A 27,971-nucleotide genomic window follows, 5' to 3' on the forward strand; every position below is an offset into this window, starting at 1 on the left:
GCTGGAAACTTGCTGCAGGGAGGAAAACTCCTCGGGAAGATCCCGGGGGATGGATGGGGAGAGCCCAGGTGCTGCTGGGATGGTTGGACACTCCCCAGCTCCTACCACAGCCCCTACTGGGGTTACTGATCGTGGGTTTATACTCTCAAAAACTATTAGGGAGCACAGGAAATGGGGGAAGCAGGTTTCCACTTAAAGCCAGGCATGTTTCATCCCAAATACTTTGTGTTTTCACCTCGTTCTGTCAACAAACTTTGCCATAATTGAAAACTCAGGAATGTTGTTCCAAAAATATTTTTGTTTGTAAATGATATTTTCTTGTCCTCTCTGGAAATACACAGCCGGAGGCTGTAGATGAATAAGCCCTGTGGGATAGGATGTGATTCCAAAAGAAAACCTGGATATAATGTTTTAAAATGGGAATAATATATTTTTTTTACAGTTGCATTCACACAAAGGGCAGAATTTAATATCACAGGGGAAAATACAATCCCAGACTCTTGGGACCTGGGCAAACTTGGAAGCATGAAAGGTGGGAATTTTTGCTTGGCAGAACCAGGATGGGGATCGTTCCCTCCGAGCCTGGCTTTGCCATTCCCACTCTTGAAAGGGATTTCTTCTTTTTCCCATTTCCAGCCTCATTCCCGAGGGACAAACCCAACCAGGGAAGGGCTGAGGTTTCCCAGGATGAGAGCTCAGCATTTTATGGCATCCCTTCCCTCTGCTGCCCATCCAGGTGCCCAAATCCCTGAATTCCCGGTGCAGCTGGATTGGAGGGTGTCCGGCTGGGCAGCCTGGGTGCCTTTCCATATTCCCCTTTATTAATGGGAGTCATCTGGCTGAATCCCAGCACAATTCCCACCACAGCTCCATCTGCTCCTGGGGATTCGGGAACGCTGCGTGTCGCAAGGTGCGGAGCAGCTTAATTAGGATGGAAACTTCATTAACAGTTCCTAACTAATGGCTATCATTAAGCCAGCTCTGCTCCGAAAGGGGGATGGCTCCGGGACCCTGCCAGGGAAAACATATGGAGCCAAACAGGCACAGTCAGCAAAGAGGTGGCGGCAGCTCCCAGCCGGACGTCCCAGAGGGATGGGACGGGAGAGCGGAGCGAGCTGGGTGAAGGGCACATTCCAGAGGGCTCGGCCACAGGAGACGTCTGGAAGGACAAGGGAAGGGCTGGATGGAGGGTGGGGGGTCCAGCCCCCCCTCAGAGAAACTTTAGCTTGGAAGGATCTTAAGGATCCTCTCAGCCCAGCCCTTGCCATGGCAGGGACACCTTCCACGGTCCCAGGGTGCTCCGAGCCCTTCCAGCCTGGCCTGGGACACTGCCAGGGATCCAGGGGCAGCCACAGCTGCTCTGGGCACCCTGTGCCAGGGCCTGCCCACCCTCACAGACAGCAATTCCTTCCCAATATCCCATCCAGCCCTGCCCTCTGGCAGTGGGAAGCCATTCCCTGTGTCCTGTCCCTCCAGGCCTTGTCCCCAGTCCCTCTGCAGCTCTCCTGGAGCCCCTTTAGGCCCTGCAGCGGGCTCTGAGCTCTCCCTGGAGCCTTCCCTTCTCCAGGGGAACCCCCCCAGCTCTCGCAGCCCGGCTCCAGAGCAGAGGGGCTCCAGCCCTGGGAGCAGCTCCGGGGCCTCCTCTGGACTCACTCCAGCTGAACCCGAGCTCCCCCTGCGCTGGATCCCCATCTTTAATCCCAAAATGTAAAGCAAGATCTCTTCCCTTGCATGTTGCACCCCACAAACCCAGGTGCTTCCAAGGAAAAGACCCAGCAAAAGTGACTTTGGAACAAGAGTTTGAGGATGTCTGAGGGCGGCCAGGGGGGTTATGGCAGAACTTTCTTTGTGTTTCCATCAAAACCATTCCAGATGGTGCTGTAGAGGAATTCCCACCCGGACCAGATGCGGGATAGTCTGGACTTGTTCTGTGGCATAGAGGGAAAAACTTGTTGCAGGAAAATAAAAACAACTCCAAATGAAGGATTTATTGACAAAAAGTGAAATTACAAAGGTGCTGCCTGGCTGGAGAAAGGAATTAAACCTTATTTACACTGGAAAAGGAGGAATTAGTGCAGTTCAGTCCCTGTGCCAGGCCAGGAGTGAGGGATAAGGGGAAATAGAGACAAGAGGGATCTATTATTAAATTAAAATCACTTAATTACTGCAAATGTTAAATATGCACTTTCCTGGCATTTCGAGGATGTTTTTCCCTCAAATTGCAATGAATTGTCCACTCGGAATTCCCCCTCCTTCGGCAGCGGGTAAATGTCAGCCCTAAATTAAAGTTAACTGGGATCTGCTCCACTTCGGAAAAAAAGATTTAATTAGAATCAATAAAGCACCTTTTATTGGAGTTTTCCAAACACACGGAACCTGAAACCTTCCGAGGTTTTCACAGGTTGGGGTCAAAGGGGAGCACCTGGACGTGGAACCCCGGGAATGCTGGCACCCAGCACCTCTCCCTGGGAGCGGGACCGGTGCCTGGGCGGGATGAAATCCATAAATCCCGTTGATTTAGCCCAGATGAGCGATGCATCCCTGCTCCTTTGGTCTTGCTGGGGGTTTTTGGATGGGCTCCATCCGAGCTGGGAGGTAAAAACGCTCCCAGTTCAATCCCTATTTTTAACTGCAGTGTTCCCCCAGTTGGAAGGGATGAACAGCCCTGGAATTCCCAAATATATCAATTATCAAGGCTCTGCTGCCTCATCCCTGGCAGTGCTCAAGGCCGGGGCTTGGAGCAGGTTGGGGAAGACGTTCCTGCGCGCTGGGGACGGGCTGCAAACCTCTGCCAGCCCAGCCCGCTGCAGGATTTGATAATTCCAGGACTCCGTGACTCGGCGGCTTGTTCCCATTTCCAGTTTAATTTCCCTGAGCCACACGAGTCCCGTGCCCCCAATCAGCACGGCGTGCGAGTGATGATTTTAGAGGCCTTTTTCCAGTGCGTGCGCTCGGATCAAGATGGAAAATGCATTTCATATCCCCCGACTCCCGAAAATAGAGACAAAAGCCACGGCAGTGTCAGATTGCTTGGAATTAGTTGTAATTTGATTAGGAATCTCCCAGCAGGCTCCCCGAGCACACAGAGATCAGCGGGAATTAATGCCGTGATCAATTAGATCGGAATTGTTTGGCCAGCGCCGAGCAATACCACGGGCTCGGATTTTCCGGGAGTTCTTGCCTTAATCCTCTTGTTCGCCGGCTCCTTAGGAGGAGGCACAAAAGCTCCTAAATTAGGACAAGGATATTGCACATTGGGGAAAAATCCCGCTGCGGATTACGGAGAAATCCAGGGGGGGATTCTCCTCCAGCGCAGCCCAGGGGAGGGAGCAGATCCCAAATTCCTCCCAAAGGAGCTGCATTCCCTCACAATCCCACTGAAACAGCTCCTCCGCTCCTGATTAATTGTCTGGCCTCATCTCTGTGGGATTCCAGATTATTTGAGTCAAACTTAATTAATTTCCTGTGTTTGAGTCAGAATTTTTTTAGTTTTCAATTAAATTCCCATTTTCAGGTAGAAATCCATACATTCATAACATTTCCCAGTGGCTGGGGCTGGAGTCCAGGAGAGCTTTCCCTGGTGCCACATGGTCCCAGCTTCATGATCCCACTGATGGCCAGGCTGGATCCACACTGGGATCATCCCAAATCCCAGCACTAGCTCTGTCCAGCTGGAATTTTATTCTTTTCTCGGAGTTTTTGAAGACGAAGAATTACAGAATCCCAGAAAAATTTGGGTTGGAAGAGATCCCTTGCCATGGGCAGGGACCCCTTCCACTATCCCCATCCAGCCTGGCCTTGGACACTGCCAGGGATCCAGGGGCAGCCACAGCTGCTCTGGGCACCCTGTGCCAGGGCCTGCCCACCCTCACAGACAGCAATTCCTTCCCAATATCCCATCCATCCCTGCCCTCTGGCAGTGTGAAGCCATTCCCTGTGTCCTGTCCCTCCATGCCTTGTCCCCAGTCCTTCTGCAGCTCTCCTGGAGCCCCTTTAGGCCCTGCAAGGGGCTCTGAGCTCCCCCTGGAGCCTTCCCTTCTCCAGGGGAACCCCCCCAGCTCTCCCAGCCCAGCTTCAGGGCAGAGGGGCTCCAGCCCTGGGAGCAGCCCCATGGTCTCGATGGAAATCCCACCCTGTCCCTCTTGGCCACTGGAATAACTCAGGAGCTGATTTGTAACTGGGCAAAGAGGATCAGTTTGAGCCCCCCTTTCCACACTTCACTCCATGAGCTGCTCTTGCAGGAAACAGTGGGATTTATGGTGCCAAATTCCCATTTGCAGCAGCGGTCAGGAACCGGCACGGCGGGAAGGCTCAGCCCGGATTCACACCTGCGCTCCGCCGGGATCCGCGCCGCAACCCCGCAAGGTGCCAGGAGCCAGGGGCGCCAGGAGCCAAGGTAAAAGCGCACGGCACGGCGGGAATTGCCTTCCAGTGTAGTACATGAGAAATCTGTAAATAATTCATGGCAATTTATTATTCCAAGAGTAATTCCGACCCAGGCCAAAGGCAGGCGGCTGAAGCCCGGAGGAATTTCCCTCCGAACCACTACACGTGTCAGGCTGGGAGCCGAGGGATGAATATTTTAAGGACAACGACTTCTTTTTCCCGTTTTTCCCTGGATGTGCCGCCAGGACTAACCCAAGCTCCTGCTTTGCACTTTGGGAGGCACTGTGACACTCGCTCCCAGCTGGAAAAAACTGTCCCAATGTGCTTAAAATTCCTCAGGAAATGGGATTTCCCTACCTCTCCTTATTTTTGGATGCTCTGCTCCAGTTTTCAAAATTCCCTCTCTGACATTTCCTATTTCCTGAGCTGATATCCCAGATTATCTATCCTGGGATGGAATTTGCCACTTCCTGCCTGGTCCAAACTCCCTCTCCAGCTCTCTGGAATTGCAGCAGGACAAGCAGTGGACAATCCAGATCCCCCTCATACAAGGAGCTGGAATTTTGACAGGACGCAAGGAAACAGCCTCAGGCTGTGCCAGGGGAGGGTCAGGTGGGACAGCAGGAGGAGTTTCTCAAGGGAAAGGATTCTTGGTATGGGCTGTCCCGGGAAGTTTGGAGGTGTCCAAGGAACGCCTGGACAAGGTGGGGATCGGTCACAGGTTGGAGTCCGTGATCCTGGAGGTGTTTCCAAGCTCCCTGATCCCAGCATTCTGTGATTCCATGGCGAAGAGGTTCCCCTGAGGAAGGTGCTTGGCCAAAGCCCCAGGTGGGCAGGAGCAGGAGCTGAACTCTGCTTCCTTTCCCAGGTAATCCCCTGGCAGGGGGAGCGAGCCCCTGGCAGGCAGCCCCGGAGCCGCTTCTCCTCCCTTTGTGTCCCTCATTTGTTGCTGTGCATATTGAGCCATTCCAGCAGGAAATTGCATTTGCATCTTGTGTGGCACAAGCATGTTGTGAATATCATAAAAACACATATGGTCATAAAGGCTGGGAGAGAAGGCGATAAAAGTGACATTTAGGGAACAGCTTTGGGAAAGGCAAAACATGTTCAGGGAGCTGCTTTCGTGCAGCTCCTCCCCGCGAAAGATTCTGGGCTCTCACTTTAGAAGCTTTTGCAGCAAACTTCTTAATTTTGTGGCAAACTTCTTAATTTTTTGTGCAAACTTCCCTTTGTACAAACTTCTTTTTTTCCAAACTTCCTTTTTACACACTTCCTAATTTGTCTTGTCTAATCCTCTTCATTTTCTTTCCTAATATCTTCGTTTTTTTCCCAAACTTCCTAATTTTTTTCCCTAATTATTTTTGTACAAACTACCTAATTAATGTATTCACTTACTCATTTCAAACTTGAGAATTTTTCCTTTTGAGCTTGAACCTCCTGGAAGCAACTCAGGAGCCCAGCAGCCTTTCCCAACAGTCGCGTTTTCCACGTGTTTCCCAGGTGTGGGACAGATTTTGTGGCAGTTTTAAGTGCAACTCTTTGGGATATTGGATGGAACAATATTTTGGGATGTTTGGCGATGGGATTTCATCGCTTGGCCATCAGGAGGTTCATTGTAGAGGCTGGTTTGGATGGGAATATCCCTGAATCCAGCCTTTTCCTGGCTGAGTTGGGTTTGTGCCGGAATTCTGGATAGCAGAAGTCTGTGGACATCCTGAAATATTAACTTTCAACAAGGAAAACTAAACAACTGGGAAAAGATTCTCATCACAGGTCAGAGGTCCCGGATGGAAAAGCAGGAAATCGTTCCCACAAATAAAGCTCACAGAAAACTGTCCTCTCCATAGCTATTCCCGAATTTTTTCCCTCTCTTTACTCTCCCCGGGTCAGGGTTAACAACTCCCTGTCAGGAACAGCCGTGGATCATGCCAGAGCTGCCAGCGGCATGGTTCTGCACAGCCAGCTCCATCCGCATCCCCTTGGAGCTGCTTTTCCAACCCTCCTGGTCCAAGGGAACATCTCGGGCAGGATTCCTGCGAGTCCTTGCCGTGTGCTCCCAGCAGGGAATTCATTCCAATTTTCCAGGGCTGTAAACTGCAACCCTTTTATCTGGAGCCTTTAGCAGGCTCTGTGACAGCAGATCCGATGGGAGCGTGCTATGCCATAAATCCTCCCAAAATGTTCCTTTCCACAGAAATTATGGGGCTGATTCATGCTCCAAAGGCGGATTTTCAGCCCTTGCCAAGTCGCCATCGCTCCCTTCTGCTTGGAATGATCAGGAGAAGTGTCTACCAAGGGAAGGAGGAGGAGGAGAAGGAGGAAGCCTTACAGGCAGCTCCAAATCTCCTGGTTTCCCAGAGGATTTCACTTCCATGCAGCTGTGGACTGCGCTTCCAACCGCTCCATGTGGAGCTTCCAAAGATGCCTGGATTTCATTCTGCTCCATGCAGAGGAGTTTCCTTTCCCTGCTTTCATAGGGGTTGTGCAAATCGGGAACGGGCACCTCTGTCCTGTGTCCCACCGCGTCCCCACGCTGGCCCCGCTCGGGGACTCCTGCTGCGCTCCAGGGGGCCTCCAGGCTGGAGAAGGGAAGGATCCAGGGACACAGAGCCCTTCCCAGTGCTTAGAGGGGCTCCAGGAGAGCTGGAGAGGGGCTTTGGTTTCCGTCAGTTTAACCGGCGTCATTCCAGGTTCATGGTCACTGCCCCCATCCCTCCCCTCCTGCTGCAGGAATCACCCGGACAAGGTGAATCCCTGTTATTCCCACTTCTGGCTTCCCTAGCCGCCGGCAGGCTGGAGCAAGGATAAATTCCCCCCACACGCACTTCCCTGGCCCCCCGCCGAGCAGCTGGCGCTGCGCAGAGACTCTGGGGAAAGAGGGGGAGCTGCAGGGTTTGGGAATTCGCAGCCTGACAAAGTTGTGACTTGCAGAAGAAGCACAAGGTAAGGGAGGGAAGAAGCCTCCCTGCCTGCGCCAGCCGCCTTTTCCCGGCAGCTCCCATCCCGGTGTAATTCTTCCCCCTAGTTTCCAGTCATGGAATAGTTGCCATTCAAGCGAGAGCTGCTGCAGAGCCTCGGAGAAGCCGGGCTGGGGGAAAGGAGCTGGAAAAGGACTCGCAGGAGAGGAGGAAGGCTGGAGGATGGGACAGAGATGCCACAGATGTCCCGGGAGCTACGTGCATCCATCCACTGCTGGGATTCACTTCCCAGCAGCTCAATGGAGGCGATTGTTGCTTTTCCCTAAAGCGAAGCAGCTCCCGAACCCCCACGGAGCGGCCTCTCCCAGCTCCGACCCCGCCAGCGCCCTCCGTCCCCGCGGAGCGGGAGGAAGAGGGGCAGCAGGAGTCGGGAGCTGGGGAGCAGCGCCCGGAAACAACAGGGTTTGCAGAGTGGGAAGGGGGTGGAGGGCAGAGCTGAAGCCCTTCCAGCCTCCAGGCAGGACCAGTGGCAGGACGGACTCCCCGCTATCCAGAGCCACTCGGATCCCATGGAGTCACTCTTCCAACAGCCTCCGCCACTCCACATTCCCACTGCGCAGGCTGGCTTGTGCTTCCACTCTCCTTTCAGATGGAGATGAGAGCTGCTCCTCCCTGCCTTCACACAGGTGTCACATTTGTTGCCGAGCACCCGTAATTTTGGGAAGAGTGTTTGTACTGCAAATGGAAAGCTGTCATTCCCGGCGCCTCCCTTCCCGCCTAATTACAGGAGCCACTGGAGCTGGAGCTTCCACGTCTCCCAGTTAAACTGTGATGCTGCTTCCATTAAAACTAACGCGGATCAGAAATTCCGTAAGCACAGTTTCCCCCTTTCTCTCTCAAATTCCGGCAGGCTCCAAGCTCCTTCCTTCCATCCTAATAAACCATCCAAATGATACAGGAAGTGGAACATTAAGCCCCTGTTTTAGCAAATCACCGTCTCCTGAGGCGTTTGGGAGTGGCATAGGTGTTGTTTGAAAACTAGCGTGGGTTAAGCGGGAAGGAGGAAGAGCAAGAGCTGGAGAGGGGTTTGGTGTGATGCTGCACTGCAAGGAGATGTTCCATTGGACAGAGACACCATTCCAGTATCCACAAACCCCAGGAGCTGGGTTTGGTTCCTGTTCCCCTTCCCGGTGGGGCAGGAATCAGATGGAATGTGCTACAATGAACCCTCCGGAGGGCAGCGAACCCAGAGCTTCTGGATCTAATTCATGTTCCACAGAGATTTCTGCAGGTGTGAGCTCCAGGCAGGAGCTGGGCAACCAAAGGGATGAGGATGAAAGGCTCCTCTGTGCCCTTTCCCTGTGCCCACATCCACGGCACTGCAGACGCGAGTGGGAGAGTCCGAGCCCATTCCTGTGGCACAGCCACATCCATTTTTAACACAGGCCTTCTGTGCTCTTCTTTTTCCAGCTCCGTCGCTCCAAACAGAGCGAAAGATGTTCCGGGCTTAGTGGGATTAAAAAACAAAGTCCGGCCCAAATATCCTGGCAGCCACGGCGGCACTTCCCTAAAACTGCCTGCCACGGGCAGTGCTGGAATGGAGTTGGGATTTAATGGCAAGCAACCCCACAAAATGGAGCTGAAAAAACACAGCAACCCTGAGCCATCATTTCGGGAGCATCACAAATGGATGGAGAGGGAAGCTCCCCACGGCACATGGAGAGGCAGATGTGGATGGGGATGGAAGCTCCCATTCCAGGCGGGGAGGGGCGGGATGACCACGGGCAGGAAGATGGAGATCCAGGACTCCAAAGCTGCTGCTTGGCTCTTCCCATGCTCACTGAGTTCCCAGTGCCTTTTGCTGCTGCTCATAAGCAAAAGTCTCTCAATTGCTGTTCCAGGATTGGAAATTGGAATCAGAGAAAGAGGAATGGGATGAAAATGAGATGAGAGAAAAAGAGAGAAATGGTGCTTTGGAAGCCTGTTCAAGTGTGTGATCTCCTGTGCTGTTTGTACTGAGAGAATAAATCCGTGCTGCATTCCAGGCTTGGGGAGTGGGGCGGGAAACACCCCCCCTCCCTGGGCATGGAAAAGATTTCTCCATGGAAAGGGTGCTCAGGCCTTGGCAGGGGCTGCCCAGGGACGTTTGGGGTCCCCATCCCTGGAGGGGTCCAAGGAAGGCCTGGACGTGGCACTCAGTGCTCTGGGCTGGGGACAAGGTGGGGACTGGGCACAGCTTGGACAAGATGGTCTTGGAGGTCTTTTCCAACTGAACCCACTCTGGGATTCTGGGATGCTCATGTCCAGCCCTCAGCCGAAGAACAGGCACTGTGTTCAGGCAGTTCACATGATCCGTGGGGAAGATTCCAATGTTTTCATTGAGGGACTGCGAATTCCTGTTGTGTTTTGTTTGTTTTGCCCTTTCCCAGAGCAATATTGTTTTTCCCTGGTGTCTCAGGAACTTCTCCTGGCCATCTGCACCATTCCCTTTCCCGCTTATCTGCCAAAGCCCTTTGGATTTTTCTAAGCCCAGCCACACGCTGCCAGCCAGATTTGCTTTGTGTTCCTGGGGAAAACCCAGTGGCAGCAGCGTTCCCGGGATGGCCGGGGCTCGGGAGGGGACGGAAGCACAAGGAGCGAGCCTCCATCCAGCCCCATCCTGACAATGCTCCCTCAGAGGCTCATAATGAAGCCATTGAGAAGTCGGAGTTATTTGGAAAGCGGGGAGGAATCTGCGCATGTTGGGGTTGAGTCACGCCTTGGCAGCCACCACCCCAGCACAGATTTCCTTTTTTTTAAGTCCTCTTTTCTTTTCCAGATCCAGGGACAAGGGACCTTTATCAGCTCTAACTTCATCTCCGCCCCGGAATAGCTGCAGCCGGCCCAGTCCTGCCAGAGGAAACTTCCAGAAGGTCTTCATTTGGACACTTGGAGCTTCCAGTGGCTGCACTCTCCTCCCAGTTGGAAATTCGTCCCCAAGCCTGCTTATCTCCAGCCTGAAATTCTTTGGCTGCAGCTTCTCCCATGGATGTCAGTGCCTTCCTGCCTGCAGGATTAAGGGATCCATTCCAATCGCTCCATTGGCAGGTGTGTGAAAGCCTCTGGTTTCCTGTACCTTTTCCTGCTCTTTCTGATAAAATAACAGGTTTTCCTTATGGCATTTTGGTGCTCTGGTGTTGTCCAGAGGAGAACACACCACATATTCCTTGATCCTTTCCTTGGCTCCACAATGTCCACACTCAGGTCCTGCCTAGCCTGGATGGACCAGAAGGGAAAAAGGCTCCATCCAAAGCACCCTCAGGCATTGGGTGCTCCAGGCATCCTGCATCCCCCAGCTCCTGGGGTTCCAGGGCACTGCACCCTCAGGCACTGGGTGCTCCAGGGATCCTGCATCCCCCAGCTCCCGGGGTTCCAGGGCACTGCACCCTCAGGCATTGGGTGCTCCAGGCATCCTGCATCCCCCAGCTCCCGGGGGCCTGGGGCATCTCCCACCCCTACTCCAGCGCCGTCCCCACCGAGGTAAGGCAGCTCCCTCCATCCTGTGTTGTCCCACACGGACACAAGCTCAATGGGAAAGCTCCTCTTTTTCCTCAGCGGGAATGTGGGAGCCTCCAGCGTGGCAGGCATGCCCTGGACACGGCCCCAGCTGGACGTCGAGCCCCGAATCCTGCACTGCCTGCAAGTGGGAATTGTGGCCATGGAGAAGTTGCGGGCCGGGCGTGGGGAGTGCGGGAGCTGGCGGGCATTGTTGTGGAAGTGCGGATGGGATCAGGCACAGATGGGAGACACGGAGCTGTCAGAATGAGCCTGGATTGGGAAATGTTATAATTGGGATGGTAAACAAGTTCACAAGGACCCTATTGAGGCAAGGCATTGCCATGGTAACCGCCCAGAAAAGTCTGGGAATGAGGAAGGGATCGATACGTGGGGGCAGCCGAGGGAAGGGGCCGCGGGTGCTCCAGGGGTCCCTTCCCAGCGCCGGGGGCAGGGAATGAGGGCTCTGGAATGTGCTCCAACCCTGTCCCGCTCTCTGGGGAAACACTGCTGCTCCAGGCTGTGAGCTTTTCTGGGATGAGCACACCGGGATGGGATCCTGTGCTCGCACAGTGGGCTGGGCCTTTCCTGCCGTTTGACAGAGGGTTGGGAAATCCTGGTTCTGCTGCAGGGACCTCTTCCATCAGTCCATAGGATCCACTTCCCAGTCCGAGCAGGACTGGAGCTCTCTGGCACATCCTCGATGCGGCCAGGGCAGGATGGGCCCTCCCACACCCCATCCCCAGGAGGGGGTCACCTCTCCAAGGCTGCCAGAGCTCAAGGCACAGGGTGGGATTTTGGGGTGCCCCGTGCAGGGCCAGGAGCTGGACTCGTGATCCAGGTGGGCCCTTTCCACCTCAGGAAATCCTAGGATCCTATCAAGCTGGGAGCAGCATGGAGAGCAATCCCTGCTCCCGCTGCAGCCCACATCTCCCTGCTCCGGCCTTTCCCAGTGTTAGGGTGAGAAGCTGGATGTGAGGAAACAAGAAAGTAAAAAGTCCTGTAATAAAACCAAGCTTAGCAACTTTATCCTCCAAAATAATATTTTTAAAGCCTTATTTTATTAATCATCTACTTGTCCTTAATGGGATAATACTCCACATCCCAAGATGGACGCAGCAATTTTCCTCACTCCAATAAAACGATAAAATTTGTTTATAGGCCAAAAGAAATGCTAAGGGCCCAGGGCCACTGAAACCCTCAGAACAAATCTTTTTTAAGTGGCAGGGCTGCAGCCCAGGGCAAGGGGCACCAGAAGGAGTTGGACATCCTCAAATCATCAGGAATGGAATTTGGAATCCGTCTGCTGAGCTGAGGTGGGCCTGGGCTGCCTTCCTTCTGTGGCTGAATCAGGGAAAAAATAGGATTTTGTTCTCTGGGATTACTTCAGACAGCAAAGGTTTGATTGGGAAGTGAACCCTGAGTTTGCAATCCGAATCCCAGCATTATTCCAATTGGAAAAGAGCTTCGGGATTATGGAGTCCAACCTGTGCCCGGTCCCCACCTTGTCACCAGTCCAGAGCACCGAGTGCCACCTCCAGGCTTTCCTTGGACTTGGCCTGGGATGGGAACTCCAAATGTGCCTGAGCACCCTTCCCACATCCTCAGTAGCGCCTCTGCTTCGCCCATGGAATTCTGTCCCATTACCTGACATGCCCAGCTGAAAGAAGCTGTAGGAGCTGCTCGAACCCTTAACAGGTGTCCAAGTCCTGCCTCTGTTGGGTGGCAGCCGGGAATGCAGAGCCTGGATCCCGGCGCTGGAACAGCCCTGGGCTCAGCAGCGCTCCCAGATTTCTCACCCTCTGGGACGAGATGTCTCCCAGGACTTGCACAGCTTATTTGGGAAGAGGCCCTTGAAATCCATCTGCTTCCTTCCTGGGAATCAGTGGGATTGAAGCAGGGAGGTTGGACTTTTCCAGGAGCCCAGGGAGCACATGTGGGCACGGTGCTGTTCAGCCAAGCACTGCGAGCCCAGGTTTTTCCATCCCTCTCTGAGCTGCACGGCAGCACTATCCATCATTTTTCCAGTGGCTGCAATCCCTTTCAATCCCAGTGAATTGCTGGGACAGATCTTTAATAATAACCAGCCACCAAGACCTGGGAGATTTCATTTATTCTGGCATGATCCACACATTTCCCAACTCGTGCGGGACCATATGGAGCTCTCTGTGGAATTTGGAGGAGTTACTGGGGTGAAACAAGGAGGAATTTTGTTCCTCATCCTCTTCAATTATGCCATGGATTGGATCGTGCAGCAAACTCTGAGAGCTCATCTGGGCACAGCAATCAGCCCCCAGGAGCCATCGCCGAGCTGGGCTGTGCCAGGAAACACTCAGAGCGAAAACACCGCTGGGAGCCGAGCCCTGGAGAGAATCGCTGGGGCTCAACACTCCCCTAAAGCTGGGAGTGGGAACGGAGCCCTCAGTCTGTCACCTGCAGGCAGGAAAAGGCTTTGGGAAGGTCGGGTTTGGGCAGTGGGATAGAGGGGGAGATGACATCAGATCGACTCCTTCTGGATTTTACGCTTTGCCATCATTTACCTGGGAAATGAAGGAAGCTGGTGCCCAGAATTCCTGTGGAGATGGATTGTTCAACCCCAGCAGTGAGCAGGGTGGAACCATAATGGTCCCAATGCCCAGACGCTGAGGCCACATTTACACAGAATCATGGAGTGCTTTGGGATGGGAGGGACCCTAAAGCACATCCAGTTTCACGGGCAGGGACACCTTCCCCTATTCCACGTTGCTCCAAGCCCCGCCCAACCTGGCCTGGGACACCTCCAGGGATGGGGAGTCCCCAGCCTCTCTGGCCAGCCCACATCCAAACTTCTGTGCCTCTATTAACCCTTTCCCAAAACCCCCCTGATAAATAGACTCCAAGTGAACAAAAAATCCCCTTTTTGGTGCCTGAGGACTAATGGAACATGACATTTATTATTCCAGAGAGGTGCCAAAGGAATCAAGACGTTGATTCCGTGTGAGCAGGCAGAGTGTGATCCCAGCTCCTGCCTCTCCGAGCCATCAATAATAGAGCGGTTCCCATTCCCATTCCATTATGGCTAATAATGAGTTATGGATAAAGCCACCACGTCCTGTGGAAAAAGCAAGATCTGGGTTGATTATTAGAGGCTCAAATCAAGAGATTGATGCCCAGAGCCAGCCTAATTAGCAGGAGTCTATTGGAGAGGAAGCTGAGCATGCTGCTCCAGCACTGCCAAATGAAATTAAGGCCCAATTATTGATAAATGAAGAGTGGTTTGTGCTGGAGCCTGGCCTGGAGTCGAGGAAACGCATCTGTCACTTGGCCTGCCCGGGAGTCACTCATGTGTGACACGGCATCCTGTGCGTTCCCGCTGCAGCTGGAGCTCGGGAGCCGAAGCAGGGCTGGCAGGTGCCATTCCCGCCTGGAACGGGGGCACACGGAGAGCTGTCCCAGACTGGTTCCTGGGGAAAGCGCTGTGTTCCTTACCTGCTCCATGGTTTTCCAGTTAGCGGTTTCCTGGTGGGGACACACAAACCACTGGTGCCCAGTGCCCTCCTGGGACTGCACTGTTGCCATAAAAATGGGCAGCGGAGCTGTTTGAAATCCCTCACTTGCCCGGCCTCTGAGGCCCACGAATTCCATAAATGAATGAGGTGGGTGGGGTCGGGAAGTGACCCCTTTTCATAAACCTGCCGTTGGAGCAAGAGCTTATGCAGTCTGTGGTGAAAGGCAAATGGAAACCGAACACCAGTGAGGTGAGGAGATGGCAGCGTGGGCACGACCGCTCCCACGGCAGCGCGGTGCCTTCGGCTGGGAGGCCGATTTGTCCTGCCACACTGAGGTGGGATTGAAAGTTCATGGAATTTCATCCTCACCTGCTGGGGAGAACTGGACAGAAATGTCACCTGCGAGCACTGAGAGTTTTCCAGGAGATCTGAGGCAAAGGGAGGCCAGGGGTGACATCCAGGAATGAAAAGGAGAGGTTTAGATGGGATATTGGGAAGGAATTCCTGGCTGTGAGGGTGGGGAGGCCCTGGCACAGGGTGTCCAGAGCAGCTGTGGCTGCCCCTGGATCCCTGGAAGTGTCCAAGGCCAGGCTGGACAGGGCTTGGAGCAACCTGGTCATGGGGTGGAGTGAGCTGATCCTTAAAATCCCTTCCAGCCTAAAGCATTCCATGATTCCACATGGATTCAAACAGCCGTGGCCAAGGTCTCGGCTTCAGAGGTCCCAAAATACCCCTGAGGATCTGAGGCTCGGCTCGGCGACACGTCGGGATCACGCCGTGGGAAGCGCCTTTTCTCGGCAGGCACCTGAGAACGCGGTCGGAAATAGGCTGCTCGTTGTCACAGGTGTCACCGCTTCCCTGCTTCCCAAGGACCCCGCGTCTTTTAATACCCAAACATTTTTGGAAATCTGCCCCCATTTTAAGTAGGGCAGGAAATGTCTGTGCATCTGAAAGAGCTGCAGATCCTCTCTCGAGACAAGGAGTCGAGTTTCCAGAGGCACCGGGTGATTCCTGTTCCTCAGTCCCATTTAACCGAGGCTGGGCCTGGGTCCTGGCTTTGCACGGGGGTTTGCCGTGGGGTTGTCCCTGCTCACCACTGAGCACCGGGCTCTGCTCCAGCTCCTGTGGAGAGCCCTGGGAGTGGGGAGGTGCCAGTGCACAGGTGGTGCATGCTGCATCCCTGGAAGTGCTCAAAGCCGGGTTGGACAAGGCTCGGAGCAGCCTGCGCTGGGGAAGGTGTTGGAACTGATGGGGTTTAAGGTCCCTTCCAACCTAAATCATTCCATGATAAATCCTCTCAGTGCTAAATGAAGGTGGGACTCTGGTGGGCTTCTCCACTGGGACACTTGGATTTCCCTTGGATTTGGCACATGAACCTTTCCCTTCCCTTCCAAAGAATCCAACTCATTCCTCACTCTCCAAACGAGGTACTGATAGAATTTGCTACCCTGGATTTAAAGCGTTCCCATGTAAGATCGAATCAATCTTTTCTGGAACAAGTTTTTCCTCCTGACATTTCTCCTGGTCCCTCCGAACCGGAGAAATTATCCCGAGCTGCTATTTGATGGATACCTCTCCCTCTGGTGCAGCACCGGGCCTGCAATCTAAGCTACATCTCGAATATTAAAAATAACAATGAAATGCAATTCCACCGACCCATCCTAACTTGATTTGGGGCCGCCAGGAGAAGCCGGCTGCCATATGGAGATTTGCTGGCCATTCCTGCTCCGTGCCCGTCCCCCCTTCCCATGGATTGCCGCAGCTCCAGCCACACTCTGCTGCCTCCAGGGCAGATCTTACGGATTTTATCCGGTTTTATCACCTCTGCGTCCCCTGGCCATCCCCTCGGAGGTGCAGGGTCTCTGCCCCTGGGAAGCCCTGGAGTAATCCCAGCCCCGATTCCAGGCTCAGCTCCTGGAAGGGAGCAGAATCCAGGTCGGCACTGCAGCTGCTCCCAGCTCACCTTGTTTGTCCCCTGGGCTGTTCCACCTGTGCCGTGACCCCGGAATATGCAGGGAAAAGCAGATTTTTCCTGCCAGGCCCAGCTCAGTGTGTACAGGAGAATACGCAGAGCCATGCTGAGGGGACAGTGACATTTCCCCGGCCCAAAGAGCCACATTCCCTGCTCTCCCTGAACGCACAACTCCGGCCCCACCCCTTCAGGACAGGGCTTGGAGAGACCTGGGACGGTGCAGGGTCCCTGCCAAGAGCAAGGGAAGGAGAGAGGTGAGCCTTGAGGTTCCTCCCCACCCAAACGATTCCAGGGTTCCGTGCCGCAGCTCCGCGTGCTGAGGCAGGGGATCTTTCATGCACAGCATAGAATGAAAAGAGGAAAATGTCTCTTCCTTTTTCTAAAAAAGGACATCAATAAAACTCTTACATGAAAACAAGAACAGGAGGAAAACAAGCTGAGCTGCAGAGACACAACAATCACTGAGGGCTGAGACCTTGGGAAGGAGCTGGAGCCCAGAGTGGGGTTTTGCAGGGAGTTTTCAACCACTCTCAAATGTCAGGTTGGGTTTTTTGATGCTCTTCCATTCCCACCATAAAACAAAATGATTTGAGGACCCTTTGGGGCCCTGGAACAGCTCCCGCTCTTGCTGTAGAGCCCGAGCTTCACACGTGGGTTTAGCTGCTGCTTGCCCCTTATGACACTCTGGTTACGGGGTTAAACCAGCAGCACTTCCATTAAACCCTCTGTTGATCATATGGAATTCATGGATGGGCAGGGGCTTGGCTGTGAGGGGAATAAATGAGCTGCGTGTTTCTCCCGGGTAACTCCAGGCTTATCAGGGGACTGGGAAGTGCCCTAAACACAGCCAGGGTTTTCCAGGAGCATGGGAAGGTGGTTACCCAGGAATCCGGTCTGTACGACAGAGCTGCAGTGTGGAATGTTTGCGCCCTGTCATCTAAACCGTTCCATGCTCTGCCTTTCCTTCGTGTCCCTGCCCATCCCAGCCTCCCCCAGCACGGGAAGGATGGTTTGGAGCTCAGCAGCCTGAGCTAGAGGAAAGTGGCCCTGCCCCTGGCAGCTGCTGAGCTTTCAGGTCCCTTCCAGCCCAGAGCAGCCCAGGACTGTGGGAGCTCTCCGCGCCTTCCGCAGGGCCAGGGCAAGCTGGAGCTCGGCTGCCGAGGGATGCTCCGCAGCAGGATTGCTAAAGCACGGCTCGGCTCGCTGTAATGTGTTATGACACAGATCAGCTGTTGTTTTCCAGTCTCAAAGGAAACCTTGTGGAATCTCATTCCTTTGACTGGATTAAATTAGCTGCAAATGTTGTCCTTTAAACACAAACTCAAGGCCCTTTCGCTGGAAAATGAAGCGTGGATGGCAAAATCTCTTTCAAGCCATTGTTTCTTTGGAGCTGTGGTTTACCTTTGGTTCCCTAACAAAGTAAATTAATAAATGAAGGGGTAGCAGAGTTGTTTCTATAGCAATCCCCATGGAAACATCAAAAATGCCACAAACACTCATCCTCAGCCTCCAGCTCCCGGGAGAGCACAGCTCGGGGTAAAGCACAGCCATGGCTCCTGGATTCAGCCCAGCTCCTGGTGCCCTCTCCCTTCAAGAGCTTCGATAGCCATAGATCCCCAAAATTAAAGAGTTTTCCTGACCTAGTGAGCACATTCCTTTGGGAAGCGTCCCTGAAAGGTGCTGGAGCTGCTCATCCCTTTCCACAGGGCGCCCTTCAGAAGGAGGAGGAGTCAGCAAACCCAGGGGCCATGACTTGGATGGAATACAGAGGCGCCTGGTGAAAGACCAGAGTGGTGGCTTAAATCCTGGGATTTCCCTACAATGAACCTTGCTTTGGGAGAACTTCCACTGAGTGGAGTGAGATGGTCCCACACCTCTGACCATCCCGCCGTGGCTTTCACGGACACATGGAATTCCTGGGACGGCGGGGAGGCCCTGGCACAGGATTCCCAGGGAAACTGTGGCTGTCCCATCTTTGGGAGTGCCCAGGGCCAGGCTGGATGGGGCTTGGAGTACCCTGGGATAGGGGAAGGTGTCCCTGCAGTGGCACGGGGCGGTCCTTAAGGTCCCTGCCAGTCCTGCAACTGAAGTGCTCAGGAGCAAAGCACGGAGCAGGGCTGGAGAACAGCCACATTCCAGGGCTCACATCCGTTCGGGATGGATTTGGCTCCCGGTCAGGGCTGACAATTAGGCCGTACAGTTAATATTTTTACAGCTGTTTTATTAATAACGCATACAGAGCACCCAGCCAGGGTTTGTTGGAGACACCTCAGGAAAACGAACGATGTAAATAACAGATGGATGCGGAACAGTCTCACCAACAGGCACCGAGATATTCCCATCTTGTTTAGGAGGAATCTAAATAGACAGATTGGAGATAAACAGGCAAAGGGAGGAGAGCAGGGGCTGGGATCGGGGATGGATAAACTCAAAAGCACCTGGGGAGTCCCTCGGATCCTCGGGATCATGGCATCCATAAGGTTGTGGATGTGCCCACCTGGAGGAGCCCTTCCTGCACCTCTCCAGCCCAGCCAGCCCGCCTTAACCCTTGCAGGGTCTCAAGCCCAGCTCCCCAGCCGGGAAATGGTTAATTAGGATAATTCCAACAACCCTGCAATGATTTTGCCTGTAACTCTTAACTCCTCTGTTCCATGGGTTTGCTGCTCTGACTGTCTTGGAATTTTGGGGCAGAGAAATGAGAAGAGAGAAGGGTGTGCGGGATATGCCCAGGAAAGGATGGATTTAGTGCATTTTGGGGGCAAACAGCTGCCGAATGTGTGCGCAACACGAGCAGGCAATGGTCCCCGGTGGTTGATGCACAAAACTCTGTGTGGGAAGGGTAAACCAAAGTCATCTGGCGCCGGGAGCCGGGCAATCACAGGGATTTGCAGTTGGATTTATACCTTGGGATTTTCTCTGGAGCTCGGAGAGCTGGGAGAGCCAGTGGCTAACAGCTGGAACTGGAGGTCCAGGTTACCTGGTGTGTGATGGGAGGAGGGCGCGAGGTGCCCACACAGGAGAAGGGAAGGCTCCAGGGAGAGCTCAGAGCCCCTGCCAGTGCCTGAAGGAGCTTCAGGAGAGCTGGAGAGGGACTTTGGAAAAGGCACGGAGGGACAGGACAAGGGGAATGGCTTCCCACTGCCAGAGGGCAGGGACAGATGGGATATCGGGAAGCAATTCCCGGCTGTGAGGGTGGCACAGGTTTCCCAGAGAAGCTGTGGCTGCCCCAGCCCTGGAAGTGTTCCAGGCAGCCCCATTCCGCTCCTCCCGGGATTGTCACACCTCAGAGCCGCGGCATTCCCACGCATCCCGAAATCCACAGGTATGTGCCACTCCCGCTGTGACCCGAGCGCGCTCGGCGGGGAAGCAGCGCTCGGAATAGCAGCGAAGGCAGCAGAGGCTGGGGAAAGCAGGGAAAGCGAAGGGAGCCAGGAGTTCTGAAACGCAAACTGTGATAAATCTCAGCCTAACACGCCTCGGCTGGGAACACACCGTTCTCCCGGAGGAGCTGACTGCCTATCAGTGCCTTTGGAAAGGCGCTTTCTCCAGGGCTTGCTGCGGAGCGCGGGGAACACAAACACGAGGGCCTTTTCCCAGCCCGCGCCTCCCCTGGCATCCCAGCCGGGGGTTGCGTTCTCTGCGAGGAAAGTTCACGGCGGGTTCATCCCGGCTGCTTCGGAGGGGTTCGGCAAGAGGGATAAACAAACAACAATTAGCACCTGATTAGCACCTCTGACATTTCCTGCGGCCTCTGTTGTACGGGTGCAGAGGAAGAGATGCTCCCGTCACTTGCCGCGTCTCAGCGCTCGGCTCCGGCTTGGGTTTTAGGGAGAATTCCTTCCTGGGAAAGATGGTCAGGCGCTGGCACGGCTGCCCAGGGCGGCGGCGGAGTCCCCGTTCCCGGAGGATGTGGATGTGGCAGTGGTGGCCTGGGCAGGGTTAGACTCAGTGGTCTTCGAGCTCTGTTCCAGCCTCAGTTCCTGTGATTCCAAAGGATTCCATGAGGATATGCTGGCATTGTAGTTACATTTTGTTAACTTCAGGCCACAGGCAGAGAAACTGCCCAAACTTCCTGGAAGGAGCAGCAGTGACGGAGCCTCCCCGGCAGCTGCTCCACTGGATCCCAGGACAGTCGGGAATTTCAATGGAGACAGTTCAGGGATAGAAAGTAGAGGCAGGAAGTGTGTGGAGCTCCGTTTGCCGAGCTCTACAGTACAGACGTCTTACCACATAAATTTAACAATTATTATTGTGTTGCCCTTTTCCAGGAAAGGGTAAAGGAGATTTGTAGGAGCACTTAACACATGTAAATCCCCACATCTTTAAGGCAAAGCAACGCGCTAAATGGGGCCATAAATATCCCGAGTATTCTGTCCTTTTGGAAATCATACCTTTCCCCCTCCTCTCACTGCAATTAAACCCGCGCCTTATTCTAACATAGCTCTGGGGAAGCAGGCATTTAAAAACCTCCAAACAGGTGTTTGTTGAGGGAGACAGGAGCTCCGGGGGGTTCGGTGGAAGCGGGAGTCAAAGGCAAGGGTAGTTTATGTAGCAGGGCCTGAAGTCCCACTTGCTGCTGCTTTCCCAAAAACTCGGATCAAATCCCGACCAGCCGCCCCTTTCGCCCCGTGCGAGAGCTGACAATTCACCTGCGGCTCCTCCTTCTTTCCAAGGGCTTTGGCAGCGAGGGTGGGAATCCCAGGAGCAGGGAGGCTGGGAAAGTCCTCCAGTACCACAGAGTCCAGCCTGTGGCCGATCCCACCTCGTCACCAGAGCAGAGTCCAGTCCCTCCCTGGACACCTGCACACCTCCCCGAGCAGCCCCTGCCAATGTCCAGTGTTTCCATCGCAGCCCGTCCAGCACGGCAGCTGCTTCCTGAGGAATCCATGGCCCTTTCCCGGGGCTGGAGACCGCTGGGAACTGCGGAGCGTTTCCGTAGCTGCTCCTTGCCCAGCCCCGCCCCGCCTCGCTGCGGTGCCAGGGTGCCTGCTGGATGATTTCTGTGTTGTGATCAGCGCGCAGAGCCCCCGCTGTCCGTGACTGAGCCCGGCCGGTCCCGAACGCCCGGTTCTGGGTTCAAACTGACTGCCTGGCCTGCTCCTTTTACGATTCCAGTCAGAGCTCGGCGGCGCTGCGTCGCTGCCAATTTAACTGCACTTTTACCAGGACGACGAGGACGGAAAAATGAAAATCACATTTGGCACATTTAATCAGATAATTATTTTTGAAGAAACGAGCAGGAATGTTAAATACATTTCCCCGTTTTTTTCCATCTGTTGCGGCTGACGTGCAAGACTGGGGCTCTAATAACGAGGCCCATCTCCCGCGCTGCCTCCTGATTAATATTTCAGGATTATCCGAGCGCCGAGGTGCGGCCGCCGGCTCCGTGGGCAGCACATCTGGCTGCCACGTGTGCCTCGTTCCCTTACACCTGTAAATCCGGGGTCAGGGCTCCGCCTGCGAGGGGCCACAGAGCCCTGGGGCGAAGGGGGTTATTAATGGGGCCAGGTGCCGCTCCGGCTCCGGGTAATATTCCTGCCCCGTGTAGGGTGTCAGGAAGCAGGGCTGCTGTTAATCACCACTGCAGCACTCCTGGAGCCAACGTGTTCTCTCCGCAGCCCTGGAGCTGCCTCATCCAGCGGCTCTTGCATGCGGCAGTGGACTTCGGGGCATCCCGTAATATGTACCTGTGTCCACACAAGGTGGATAACCTTCAAAGCCAGCCCAAAGGCTTTTATTCGGGATGAAAATCCCAGGGATTTTTTTCCCCCAGTCCTGGCCAAACTGAGCAAATCCATAACTTTGCAATGGAGCAAAGAGCTGGAGCTTCCCGCCCCTCGGGCATCTGCAAGGAAGGGAATTCGCCCCTTCGGAGTGACTTTCTCACAGGTTTCCAGCCACAGGGGGACACCCAGCTGGGACAAAAGTCCGGGGGAAAGGCCACGGGCACCAGGCTGCTCCTGAACAAGGAGCGGAGCCGCCTTGTTGGGACAAACCCAGAGAGGGAAGCAGAATCCCTGGAACAGGAAAAGTGATTGGGACATTTCCCTGGAGTGAAGGTTTTCAGGGATACAGGCATATCTGCTGCCCTGCACTCCGCAGGTCCCTCTCCAGCCGGGAATGGCAGCACAGGGGTTTGGTATTGCTCTGAATTGCTTGGTTTGTTTAGGGAAAGCATTCCTGGAAAATCAGTTCCTTTGCTCCTTTTTCCTGTGTCCATACAAATAGTTCATAAGAGTTTTTCTCCCCTCCAGGCAGGCCTTCCCTGATTCCCAGGGAAGCTCCCGAGACAGGAGTTCTGAGATGGCCACGTCGTGGGAAGTCGTGGATCCCTAAAGATTTGTTCCACTGGACACTGGAGCAGGGAAGAAGGAGCTGGACTGGAATCCCCCAAGGATTTAGGAAGCACCAGGGTAAGCTGCTGAAAAGCTGGTTCTCCCAAAGTTTGGAAGTTTGCTTTTCCCCCAGCCAGAGGAACGAGTCCAACCCCCTGGACGTGGAAGAGGGAACATCTCCTGTTGAATTTTGCCGTTGCCATAGCGATTGATTAAATAAAATAAAACCCCCCTCCACTTGTAAATTCCAAATCCTAATTGTACCGACAACAATCTAAATGTGGCTGGAACAGTGAGTCACACTCCAGATTCCGTGTCTCTGAGCGGGGCTTCATTTCCATCTAACAAGGCAATTACTGTACCGTGTGTTAATTCCGTATCATTTGATTAACAAAAACGTGCTGCTGGAGCTTTAGCACCTCTGCTATTCCGGCAGATCCCTATCTCCGGCGGAGCTGAACCTCCCTGCCTTATTTGGTGCTGCTCATTAGCATACAATATGCATATGTGCCCTTCCCACAGCCGCCAGAGTTCCAGGTCTGGAGAAAACACCCATCCCAAAAACGGGAGCCAGAGCAGGACCAGGCTTTGTAGCCCTGCGCCCAGCCCCAGGAGGTGCCACAGCCAGGTGGGAATGCCCTGGGTGACATCCAGCAGCTCCAGCAGCTCAGAACCTCGGGAAAGCTCGTGCTGCTGGACAATCTCCACTGCACGCAGGGCATCTGACGTGGGCACAGGGATGGGCACCAGCCGGAGCCCTGGGTGTGATGATGTCACCAGGCCCAGGACAAAACTCAAATATATGGGAAATCAGAAGGAAAATATTTAGTTTAAAGCCGAGGTCGGTTCTGCAGAGAGGCCTCCGTGGCCTTGTTTTACTCATTTTCACGTCTAATCCCATAAAAGCTTCTGTTTCTCACTCTTGGAAGTTGCCAAAGAATTCGGGGCCCCCTTCCAGCAATTAGGTCAATACACAAAGCCCCGATAATGAGTTGTCAGTGTCTCAGCCCCCAGCCTTGGCCAGGGCAGGAGGAAGTTTTCCGACCTGGCTCTGCTCCTTCCTCCCCGAGAGATCCCGGAGGATCCCAAGGACCAGCTGCAGCCACCCAAAGCCTGGCTGAGCCGTGAATCTCTTCCCCAGAATAATTTAACACGTACGGAAAACTGCAGGAGGAGATGGGAGAGCGTGGCAGAGCCGAGGGCCATCGGGACACGGCCGACATCTCCGAGGCCGTTCCAGAATCCCAGATGAGAAATGAGGCCCTTCCCTCATGGCACCTTGGGGATAGGGATGATTTCATGGCAAACAGGATGTTGGGATGAATGAGGCTGCACCAAGACACGATGCCGGGTCCCGTTTCCCCGTTTATTTGGGGCATGAATCCCTTTAATTGATTTGAAGTCATTTTGGATGGATATTTAGCTATAAACAAATGGCATTTCCTTCTAAACCCATATTCCCGAGCCTGTGGACAAACACAGTCAGGCACCAAATCCCTTCAAGGGTCGGGCTTTGGGATTTGCCACTGGAAGAAGGGGAGGCAGCTGAAGCTGGGAGCGCTCCGCAGCCCCAGCGCCGTGTGCTAAAGCTGTTTGCCCATGAATATAGATTACATTTTTTTCCATGGCAAATAAACAAATGCATAAAGATGCATTATTTCATAAGCATAAAAAACCCTGCTGCAACTATAGTGCTTTTCATTTGTTTTTATGATTACTTGTAATTAATTAGCATCAAAAGAAGATTATCAACATCGCTAAAACCCGAGATTGTACCGGCAAACGCAGCAATGATGGCGCTGCTTTATCTTTCTATTAAGGTGGAAAAAAAAGGAAATTATCGCTTTTTTATTTCATTTTTTAACTCTGCCGAGATGGAAGTGTCAGAACCTGGTGGCAGCACAGCCTCAAAATGCACCAAAGTGCACAAAAAGAGAAATAATCTTCTCTAATTACAAGCTGTGCTGTGACCAGGCACATAAATATTTAAGGCAGTTTAAATTGTTATTAAAGTTGGGTTTCCAAAAGCCTTTTTCCAACCCATGTTTACACTTTATTGAGCAATTTATGAGGTCACTGCTCATGCACCTCATCCAAAACGTCCCCCTTCCACTGAGAGCCATAAACCAGAGGCTTTTTGATGGGATCTGGAGGCTCTTAACAAGTTCTCGCTGCCTGGCCCAAGACCTTCCCCTTCCTGGGATCAGTGGCAGCGCTGGCTGTGCTTTGGGCACCGAAATCCCAAAAAAGGGACCTTCCTGCCCCTCATACCTTTCTCCTGACATTTACTGCCTTGCTGTCAAGTCTTTCTGCAATCTTCAGGAGGAAGGATTTGAGAAGAGAGGAGGTGGCTGCTCGTATCCCGCGGGATGTGGGAATGCGTGACATCCAAACCTCCTAGCTGGGAGGGAAGAGGAGGGAATAAATAAACAAACCCCACAGGTGTGTTCCCAGCAGGAACACAGGTCCCAGCAGAGGACAGGGCTTTGAGTTGGAACTCCTTGGTCTTCCAAACCCAGCAAGTCCTTGGAAACAAGACAGTGTGTCCATCCATAACTCTGGGTCTATCTCCCACACTCCTCATCCCGGAGGCTTCCTGGCGGTCCCAGAGGCTGCCAGGCCTCTTCCCCAGGAGAATAATGCCCGAGGAGCTCTTCCCAAACACCCTTTTCCTGGGAAAAACCAAATCCGCAGCGCTGCCTTATTTTAATTAATGATTAATTAATGAAGGGCTGTGTTTGTCCCAAATTGATGGGCGTGGATCTGCTCCCATCCTCGTATGAAATATTAACACAGCACTTGGGCTCAGCACCAGTCTGCAGCCATTAGGCTGCCATTTGCATATTCATGAGGACTCATAAATGTTGAAGGAGCCAGCGAGGAGCCCGGCAGCGGTGGCCAGGCGGAGCCAAGGCGTATTTACAGCCTTCATTAGTGCTGGGTTTGTGGGACAAAAGGGCCGGAAACAGATCCAAGGAATTCCAGTCTGCCACGGCAGCAGCTTTTCCTCCTCTTTGTCTTCCTGAGCCGAGGAAACTCCAGCCCAGCCACGAAGGGCAGCACGGAGCAGCTCCTGGTGCAGCTGGGGTGTCCTGCTGTTCTTCCACCGTATCTCGGGATGTGTCCTGGATCAGCCTGGTGTAGGTCAGCACAGCTGGGGGGTCACACATCCATGGCCGTGGTCCCTGGGGACACCACGGCTCCTGCCAAACTCTGCGGACAATGGGAATGCTTTGGGAGCCAGGCATCCTTACCGTGGCTGCGCAGGACCGGGTGTGGGTGAGGCGTGAGGAAGAGGGAACATGAGAGTTCCATATGGAAAACCAGCGGTCCTGGCCTGCCTATCCTCCAGGGAACGCTGTCAGGGAGTCCCGGAATGGTCTGTGTTGGAAGGACCTTAAGGAACATGGTGTTCCACCCCTGCCATGGCAGGGACACCTTCCACTGCCCCAGGTCGCTCCCAGCCCGTCCAGCCTGGCCTGGAGCACTGCCAGGGATCCAGGGGCAGCCACAGCTGCTCTGGGGAATGAGTGGAAGCATTGGAAACTGAGGCAGCCACTGCGCTGACCTGATTAAAGTCCCGGCTAGCAGGAGAAATGCTCATTATTTACCTCGGTCCTGTTGATAATAAACTGCTAAATGAATGTTATTAAATAATATTTTCCTGTCTGTTAAGTGTAGCTAAAGCAGGACAGCGATTCATTGGCAAGACAATAAAAGTTCCTTTTCTGCTTACTGGATGTTTTCCCCTCTGCAGAGCATAAATCACATTTTGTGTGAAGTGTGCATCCTTGCTCTGCCAGTTATTTGAATCTCTGGTATTTTATAATAAATGCTTTTTATTGATTTTCATTGTGCAGCACCAGGAATTGAATAAACTCCGGGCGCGAGCAGCTGAGAGGAACAGGCTGAAGGAGAAAATGGGATCAGCATCTTTCAAAGGTAAAGGTGGAAGCACACGGGGGGACTTGCCTTGCTCAGCAGCTCCCGGGAGCACCATGAAAAGCACAAACGTGATGGCGGGGTGATTCTTTCCTCTTAAAGCCCCAGAGCTGGGATGGTTCTTGGGAAAGGCCAAATAGGAGCTGTAGACTCAGCAAATCCCAGCATGAGCTGGGCTGGAAGGGTCCTGGAAGTTCACCTCCTTTGGGGTGTTCTGACCTGCTCCATGAAGTAGCAAGTAAAGTCCAGCTGGATGGAGCAGGCTCAGCCTGGGGCTGCGCTGTTCCTGGATTGGGAATGACACAGGGCCCTGGTCACACAGCTCAGGGCAGACGGGAATCCAGGGATTTCTGCAGAGTATGGCCTCACACCGCCCTGGCACAACAGCGCTTGACACCCGAAAATCCCCCGGCAAACCCCACATTGTTTCCCTGCTGGGTTAGCTGGGAAATGTGTTCCTACTCCAGGTAATGCGGGGCTCATTACACAATTACCTCAAGTGCTTCACAATGCATTAATTGCTGCTTGATTTAAACATTTCCCATCCAGGAACCCAACTCTGTCATTGTGACAAATTGCAAGTCAATAATCGGGTTCCTCGGAAGAGGGAATGAAGGAGCTGGAGGTTGCTTGGTCGAGGGAACCAGACCCTTAGTGAAACCCCGGGCATCAATTTTTGGATGCACGTGCCCAGGTTCCGGAGCAAGCGTGAGGTAGAACTGATCCTTTTGGCACTCAAAATACCAGTTGCGGGCTCACAGAATCATTCAGGCTGAGAAAGACCTCCAAGATCCTCTTCCAGCTCAGGGCATTCTGTGACTCCACGACTTTATGATTTAATTATCTCAGCATTATTTACAAAATACTCCTCAAGCCCCGGACCTTCTCGAGAACTCAGTGCCGGCCACCACCTCATGACTCTGTTCCCAAATTCTCCAAAGGGAGAGGAGCACCCAAAGCACATCCAGGTGGGCACCCTGTGGAATGGCAGCCAGAACTGGCACCCCAGGAGAGGCTGGCAGCGGCTGGGGGATCCCGGCACCCCTGTCCGACTGCCTCTGCAGCTCTGGCTCCGAGTGCCCCTCGTGCAGAGCTCTGGAACAGCGCCTCGTCTGCTGATTTTGTAACACAGATTGAGGCTGACTCAGGACCTTGGGCACAGCCATTAAAGCAGTCACTTGTGAAACAACTGGATTCAAAGGAGTTTTCCCTGGAGAAAAATTCCCCCGTCAAACGGCAGAGTGGGAAAACTGCACACCTCTGGCCTTTTCTTCCCGGCGTTTCATCCCCTTTTCTTTCCAGCCCTGGGATCGATGGGCCCTGCCATGTCCCTGTGCCACAGCCCGGCAGCTCCTGGCCGGAACTGTGGCCATTTCGAGGTCAGCAGCGAATTTTC

General features: G+C 53.7%; 1 long non-coding RNA gene across 2 annotated transcripts in view; it reads left to right on the top strand.

Annotated features, from left to right (window-relative positions):
* Nucleotides 1-27,971, top strand: part of LOC121661374 — a 107,251-nt gene that overhangs the window by 35,814 nt on the left and 43,466 nt on the right. For both annotated transcript variants that reach the window (XR_006014942.1, XR_006014943.1), the window contains exons 3-6: nucleotides 4,281-4,396; nucleotides 10,123-10,391; nucleotides 22,553-22,711; nucleotides 26,494-26,575. This is a non-coding gene — a long non-coding RNA (uncharacterized LOC121661374). The remainder of the gene's footprint in view (nucleotides 1-4,280; nucleotides 4,397-10,122; nucleotides 10,392-22,552; nucleotides 22,712-26,493; nucleotides 26,576-27,971) is intronic.

This window comes from Corvus kubaryi, unplaced genomic scaffold (assembly GCF_017639235.1).
Source record: "Corvus kubaryi isolate FWS band 111438036 unplaced genomic scaffold, C.kubaryi_AGA036_p1.0 37149, whole genome shotgun sequence".
Taxonomy (NCBI): domain Eukaryota; kingdom Metazoa; phylum Chordata; class Aves; order Passeriformes; family Corvidae; genus Corvus; species Corvus kubaryi.